The sequence below is a fragment of the Lichenostomus cassidix genome, chromosome Z, assembly GCF_008360975.1.
Source record: "Lichenostomus cassidix isolate B80296 chromosome Z, HeHo_3.0, whole genome shotgun sequence".
In the NCBI taxonomy this organism is placed as follows: Eukaryota; Metazoa; Chordata; class Aves; order Passeriformes; family Meliphagidae; genus Lichenostomus; species Lichenostomus cassidix.
In genome coordinates this window covers 15,509,401-15,517,365 of record NC_139511.1, presented here as the reverse complement: position 1 = coordinate 15,517,365, position 7,965 = coordinate 15,509,401, and the positions used below count along the sequence as shown (strand labels likewise).

At 50.4% G+C, this 7,965-nt stretch overlaps 1 long non-coding RNA gene across 1 annotated transcript; it reads left to right on the top strand.

Moving 5' to 3' along the window:
• Positions 1-1,924: 1,924 nt before the first annotated feature.
• LOC146424425 (uncharacterized) lies at positions 1,925-6,150 on the top strand. The gene is made up of 3 exons (XR_014846874.1): positions 1,925-2,053; positions 2,266-2,391; positions 6,022-6,150. It is a non-coding gene; the product is annotated as an uncharacterized LOC146424425 (long non-coding RNA).
• The last annotated feature ends 1,815 nt before the right edge of the window (positions 6,151-7,965 follow it).

Here is a 7,965-nt window from a genome sequence, read left to right as displayed (position 1 = left end):
GTGTCCAGAGCATGGCAAGGGAGCTGGGGAAGGCTGTGGGGCCTGACACCAGTGGGGAGGTTCTGAGGGAGCGTTAGTGTGGAGAAAGGGAGGCCCATGAGGGACCTTCAGGCAGACTTCCCTAAATCCCTACGTGACAGTGCTCACCACAAGAACCCTTTCCCTGCCAAGCACCTCCTCACTACATCCAAGTGCTTTAGACTCTGGAGTAGGTGACACTTCCACCTCTCCCTTTGTTAGTTTGTTGATTTGCTAGAGGGAGGAGCTCGATGTATTTTCTCTTTCTCCAGCAAGCAAAAGTGCTTTTGCTCCATCTTTTGTGCTGTTTTCCAGCACTGGAAGAGATTCTGCTAGAATTGTAGTTGGCAAGGTGTCATTTCTGGAAAAATGCAGTATTTTTTCCTGAGAACACCTAGTTTGGGGCAGGGAGGTTGGTGCAGAAGGAGCCGTTCTGGTGCCGGGCCAGCCAGTAGGGCCTTGCACATCGCTTTCAAGTTAACAGTGCCCATGCCGTTTGGCAGCCCAGGCGATCAGGGTGTGTTGTGTTCTGGGTTTTGGAACTCAGCGGGAAATCAGTGCCTTTGCATTTCAACTGGTCCCCAGAGGTCAGAAGGGCTGGGATGGGCTGGGCTTCATTTCTGATTGCAGCCACTTGAGCACCATCAGTCTGGTCGAGTCCTAGAGAAGAACTTTCCCGAGCACAGATGCACAAAGGGTGCAGTTGCCAGTATAGTGCTCTGGCTCTGATTGCATTCCATAAGGAGCTACACGGTCCAGATTCCCCAGGAGTGTGCTTTATGGAAGCAACAGGAGAGCAACTTCAGGATTGCTACTGATCAGGGCACTAGCTCCCAAGTGTTAATGTGTGTAGTGATAGAAATTAAAGTAAGAGAGATGATGATATTGTCATCTATCTATCTATCTATCTATCTATCTATCATCTATCCATCTATCTATTGAATATTTACATAAATGAGTACTCCTTGGCTGGCTCCTGCAGTTGGAGGTGCAAAGCTCACCCGAAGGCATCCCTTCAGGAGAGGAGGAGAGACACGTTCTGGTGACTCATCCCAAGCAGGCAGAGATGTTTCCCCCTGCAGAGATGGTTGTTTTTTCGCCACAAAATCTTTTCCACTTGCAGCTTCTTCTGCCCTGGAGTCCCCTTTCTGTGCTATAAATTTGGGTGTGACCTAGTGAGGTGGAACAATCCCTTGCTCTAGGTGGGGTTTGGTGACTTTGGTCATACGTGCATTCCAGGAACACGTGGTTTCCTTCATTGGCATGGCGAAGGGTGTGTCGGGGAATATGTTACTGGAGCTTAATGAGGGTCTGTGTTACTGTCAGTGAGAAATCTTAGTTGACAGAAGGGGGAGAAGAAACACCTTGGTCCTCCTCCATAAACGGAGCTGGTGGTAGAGGCTCTCCGAGCTCCATCAGAGGCTCTTTGTGCACATCCTTATCTCCTGAATGCCCAGGATTTCTAACAAGGGTTTAGATGTCCGAAAGGCAGGAATTGCAGTGCAGGCTTGCGGAGAGCACAAATTCCAGAAGTGAGTCTCCCAAGCAGTGAGCTCACACAGGAAGCCACGTGCAGAGCCAGGAGGGAGCTGTGGCACAGGGCTGGGTGTCAGTCACTACTGAAAGACAAAGAGCAGCCAGCAGAAGAGGAGGGAAACCCTAGGCAGACGCTTGAGACATGCCACCCATTCCCTGTCAGCTTCCTAAGAGTCTGTTGCAGATTCACTCCCAGATGCACCATGTCCGTACTTTGGAATCTGTGCCTCCCCATGGGCAGAGAATGGCCCAGGGGAGCAGCAGCACAGTGTTTGGGAAAGCGAGAGCCCATTGGACTTTGAGTCTTGCCCCACAAATGTTGTATGGGAAGTTTAAAGCCTTCTCTTCCTTCCTTTCTGTGCAGGTCCTTGTAGAACGAAAGTATGACAAGATTTCCCTATCAGAGATTCTGAGGCAGACTCCAGGAGAGCTGTTCCCAGCCCAGGAGCAGGAAGAGCAGCTCTGGCCACAGGTGGAAGAGCCACGAGAGAAGGGCCAGGTAAGACTGACTAGCCAGGTGGCAGAGTGAAGGGCAGGCACAGAGGCACAAAATGTAACTCTTGGCAGTGAGGAGGCCAGGAGTGCCATTAGCATCCAAGTGCTGTCAGAGTTTCTGCTTTCCGCTTAGTAGAGCAGCTTCTAGAGCTGAATAGCAATAAGGTTATCAATGACCGGTAACTGCGTGTCCCTCACACTGCTGCCTGTCCACAGAGCACAGAAACAACAGCAGACTCTGCTCTGGCTGCCAGTGCTCCTGGAGAAGAGACCGAGGAGGAGGAGCAAATTGACCGCGTCCCTCCAGCTGTGGTCACCTCAGAACCTGAGCTTCATGAGCCTGTAAGTGTACCTGTTCTGGTTGTTCTGTCTTTAGAGCAAAGCGGAGCTGCAAGTTTCTCACCAGACAGCACTTGCTGTTGGTGGCTGAAGATGCTGAGTGCTGGAGTCCTGCCAGGAGCTAGCGATTCGCCCCAGCCAGGGAGAGCTGGGAAATGGGCTTTGACCTGTCACGTTTAGGCCCCAGCTTGCTGGGATTCTGATAGGGGCCAGCCTGGATCGTGAAGGCTCCCTGTGCCCAGAGGAGGGAGCGGTCCAAAGACAATGCTCTCAGCCTTGCAGTGTACGTAGGTGACACTGTGGCCTGGAGAAACCTGTCCCACTCCATAGACTGGCCAAGTAGCTGCAGGCACTAAAAATGTTTGAGTGACCACACAAGTTCTATGGGGTGGTTTGTCCCAAAGGACTTCTTGGGTGTGCTTACCTGGGAGTATTTAAGAGACACACTGTGGACGTGGAGTTGCTGCGGGAAGTCAGGGATTTTGTGCCTTTTTGTCCAGGTTGTTCTTTTGCCTCTTCAGGCAGAGCAGTCAGTTGTAAGAATAGACTCTGTGGTGTTTAGTTATGGGGATAAAATAGGGACAAGAGATCTCTAAAGATGAGTTTTAGAACATGAAGGTTCATTGCGAAATAGAGTGGGGATGAGAGGCCTGTGAGCCGCAAGACGCGACTCCAAGCAGGCCAGCAGAAAGGGGAGAGAGAGAGAGAGAGAGCAGAAAGAAGAGAGCTAAAAGAGAGCGATTTGCCGTTTACAATACAATAAATTGTCTTCTCTGTTGAATATTCAACTCTTCTTTAACCAATCTAAGACAAACTACAAGTCCTACAGCATTTACATACAGCCTATAAGAATCATCACATTACCATATAGGGTCATGTTTCAAACCTCAAAAAAACTGCCTTTTTTGAGATCTCTGCCAGGCAGGCAGGGTCTGTTCTGACCCTTGGTCCTGCCTGGGCAGAGGGCATTGTTCTATCAAGAAGGTGGATTACCTTCTGTGGCTACACCATTGTTTTTTAGTTACTCTGCAACTCGAACCTTCTCTGCATTTCCATCTCACTCATATTTTCCATATCCTCAACATCTCTTGCAAGGTCATCATATCTATAAGGCTTTCCTATTTCATCTTCCCCGACAGTCAGTAGCAGAGCTGAGTGGCGCTCAGAGTCTGCCTGTCTTTTTGCTTTGGATAAGCTGCAAGGAGATGATTGTGTTGTGCTTGAACCTGTGTGGGGCCACTCTTCTCCCGTGAGGCAAAAGAAACCAACTGCATGGTTGTGAACGCTTCTTCTGGGCCAGAAACCAGAGGCTGAGAGTTTCTGTTGATCCTTTCAGCTGTGAAATCTGCATTGAAAACTCCATTTGAAAACTCCAGTGGAGCCTAGGGGGCAGGGCAAAGCTGCAGGTGCTTGACTGCTATCTTGTAGTGCTAAGAACTGGAAGGACTGTTTGAAATTCTTGATGCTGTATTTGAAGACAAACATGCAGCTTTGTTCCTGGGAAGCTGCCTGAGGGAAGAGGACCCCGAGGGTGCCAGTGAACAATTGCTGAACATGAGCCAGCGTGTGCCCAGGTGGCCAAGAAGGCCAAGGCCATCCTGGCCTGTGTCAGCACTAGTGGGGCAGCAGGAGCAGGGCAGTGACCGCTGCGCTGTGCTGGGCACCGGTGAGGCTGCAGCTCGAGTGCTGTGTCCAGTTGTGGGCCCCTGTGAAGCAGGAGGACACTGAGGGGCTGGAGTGTGTCCAGAGCATGGCAAGGGAGCTGGGGAAGGCTGTGGGGCCTGACACCAGTGGGGAGGTGCTGAGGGAGCTTTAGCGTGGAGAAAGGGAGGCCCATGAGGGACCTTCAGGCAGACTTCCCTAAATCCCTACGTGACAGTGCTCACCACAAGAACCCTTTCCCTGCCAAGCACCTCCTCACTACATCCAAGTGCTTTAGACTCTGGAGTAGGTGACACTTCCACCTCTCCCTTTGTTAGTTTGTTGATTTGCTAGAGGGAGGAGCTCGATGTATTTTCTCTTTCTCCAGCAAGCAAAAGTGCTTTTGCTCCATCTTTTGTGCTGTTTTCCAGCACTGGAAGAGATTCTGCTAGAATTGTAGTTGGCAAGGTGTCATTTCTGGAAAAATGCAGTATTTTTCCTGAGAACACCTAATTTGGGGCAGGGAGGTTGGTGCAGAAGGAGCCGTTCTGGTGCCGGGCCAGCCAGTAGGGCCTTGCACATCGCTTTCAAGTTAACAGTGCCCATGCCGTTTGGCAGCCCAGGCGATCAGGGTGTGTTGTGTTCTGGGTTTTGGAACTCAGCGGGAAATCAGTGCCTTTGCATTCCAGCTGGTCCCCAGAGGTCAGAAGGGCTGGGAGGGGCTGGGCTTCATTTCTGATTGCAGCCACTTGAGCACCATCAGTCTGGTCGAGTCCTAGAGAAGAACTTTCCCGAGCACAGATGCACAAAGGGTGCAGTTGCCAGTACAGTGCTCTGGCTCTGATTGCATTCCATAAGGAGCTACACGGTCCAGATTCCCCAGGAGTGTGCTTTATGGAGGCAACAGGAGAGCAAGTTCAGGATTGCTACTGATCAGGGCACTAGCTCCCAAGTGTTGATGTGTGTAGTGATAGAAATTAAAGTAAGAGAGATGATGATATTGTCATCTATCTATCTATCTATCTATCTATCTAATATTTACATAAATGAATCCTCCTCGGCTGGCTCCTTCAGTTGGAGGTGCAAAGCTCACCCAAAGGCATCCCTTCAGGAGAGGAGGAGAGACACGTTCTGGCGACTCATCCCAAGCAGGCAGAGATGTTTCCCCCTGCAGAGATGGTTGTTTTTTCGCCACAGAATCTTTTTGTCTTGCAGCTTCTTCTGCCCTGGAGCCCCCTTTCTGTGCTATGAATTTGGGCCTGTCCTAGTGAGGTGGAACAATCCCTTGCTCTAGGTGGGGTTTGGTGACTTTGGTCATACGTGCATTCCAGGAACACGTGGTTTCCTTCATTGGCATGGCGAAGGGTGTGTCGGGGAATATGTTACTGGAGCTTAATGAGGGTCTGTGTTACTGTCAGTGAGAAATCTTAGTTGACAGAAGGGGGAGAAGAAACACCTTGGTCCTCCTCCATAAACGGAGCTGGTGGTAGAGGCTCTCCGAGCTCCATCAGAGGCTCTTTGTGCGCATCCTTATCTCCTGAATGCCCAGGATTTCTAACAAGGGTTTAGATGTCCGAAAGGCAGGAATTGCAGTGCAGGCTTGAGGAGAGCACAAATTCCAGAAGTGAGTCTCCCAAGCAGTGAGCTCACACAGGAAGCCACGTGCAGAGCCAGGAGGGAGCTGTGGCACAGGGCTGGGTGTCAGTCACTACTGAAAGACAAAGAGCAGCCAGCAGAAGAGGAGGGAAACCCTAGGCAGACGCTTGAGAAATGCCACCCATTCCCTGTCAGCTTCCTAAGAGTCTGTTGCAGATTCACTCCCAGATGCACCATGTCCGTACTTTGGAATCTGTGCCTCCCCGTGGGCAGAGAATGGCCCAGGGGAGCAGCAGCACAGTGTTTGGGAAAGCGAGAGCCCATTGGACTTTGAGTCTTGCCCCACAAATGTTGTATGGGAAGTTTAAAGCCTTCTCTTCCTTCCTTTCTGTGCAGGTCCTTGTAGAACGAAAGTATGACAAGATTTCCCTATCAGAGATTCTGAGGCAGACTCCAGGAGAGCTGTTCCCAGCCCAGGAGCAGGAAGAGCAGCTCTGGCCACAGGTGGAAGAGCCACGAGAGAAGGGCCAGGTAAGACTGACTAGCCAGGTGGCAGAGTGAAGGGCAGGCACAGAGGCACAAAATGTAACTCTTGGCAGTGAGGAGGCCAGGAGTGCCATTAGCATCCAAGTGCTGTCAGAGTTTCTGCTTTCCGCTTAGTAGAGCAGCTTCTAGAGCTGAATAGCAATAAGGTTATCAATGACCGGTAACTGCGTGTCCCTCACACTGCTGCCTGTCCACAGAGCACAGAAACAACAGCAGACTCTGCTCTGGCTGCCAGTGCTCCTGGAGAAGAGACCGAGGAGGAGGAGCAAATTGACCGCGTCCCTCCAGCTGTGGTCACCTCAGAACCTGAGCTTCGTGAGCCTGTAAGTGTACCTGTTCTGGTTGTTCTGTCTTTAGAGCAAAGCGGAGCTGCAAGTTTCTCACCAGACAGCACTTGCTGTTGGTGGCTGAAGATGCTGAGTGCTGGAGTCCTGCCAGGAGCTAGCGATTCGCCCCAGCCAGGGACAGCTGGGAAATGGGCTTTGACCTGTCACGTTTAGGCCCCAGCTTGCTGGGATTCTGATAGGGGCCAGCCTGGATCGTGAAGGCTCCCTGTGCCCAGAGGAGGGAGCGGTCCAAAGACAATGCTCTCAGCCTTGCAGTGTACGTAGGTGACACTGTGGCCTGGAGAAACCTGTCCCACTCCATAGACTGGCCAAGTAGCTGCAGGCACTAAAAATGTTTGAGTGACCACACAAGTTCTATGGGGTGGTTTGTCCCAAAGGACTTCTTGGGTGTGCTTACCTGGGAGTATTTAAGAGACACACTGTGGACGTGGAGTTGCTGCGGGAAGTCAGGCATTTTGTGCCTTTTTGTCCAGGTTGTTCTTTTGCCTCTTCGGGCAGAGCAGTCAGTTGTAAGAATAGACTCCGTGGTGTTTAGTTATGGGGATAAAATAGGGACAAGAGATCTCTAAAGATGAGTTTTAGAACATGAAGGTTCATTGCGAAATAGAGTGGGGATGAGAGGCCTGTGAGCCGCAAGACGCGACTCCAAGCAGGCCAGCAGAAAGGGGAGAGAGAGAGAGAGAGAGAGAGCAGAAAGAAGAGAGCAAAAAGAGAGCGATTTGCCGTTTACAATACAATAAATTGTCTTCTCTGTTGAATATTCAACTCTTCTTTAACCAATCTAAGACAAACTACAAGTCCTACAGCATTTACATACAGCCTATAAGAAAATCATCACATTACCATATAGGGTCATGTTTCAAACCTTAAAAAAACTGCCTTTTTTGGGATCTCTACCAGGCAGGCAGGGTCTGTTCTGACCCTTGGTCCTGCCTGGGCAGAGGGCATTGTTCTATCAAGAAGGGGGATTACCTTCTGTGGCTACACCATTGTTTTTTAGTTACTCTGCAACTCGAACCTTCTCTGCATTTCCATCTCACTCATATTTTCCATATCCTCAACATCTCTTGCAAGGTCATCATATCTATAAGGCTTTCCTATTTCATCATCCCCGACAGTCAGTAGCAGAGCTGAGTGGCGCTCGGAGTCTGCCTGTCTTTTTGCTTTGGATAAGCTGCAAGGAGATGATTGTGTTTTGCTTGAACCTGTGTGGGGCCACTCTTCTCCCGTGAGGCAAAAGAAACCAACTGCATGGTTGTGAACGCTTCTTCTGGGCCAGAAACCAGAGGCTGAGAGTTTCTGTTGATCCTTTCAGCTGTGAAATCTGCATTGAAAACTCCATTTGAAAACTCCAGTGGAGCCTAGGGGGCAGGGCAAAGCTGCAGGTGCTTGACTGCTATCTTGTAGTGCTAAGAACTGGAAGGACTGTTTGAAATTCTTGATGCTG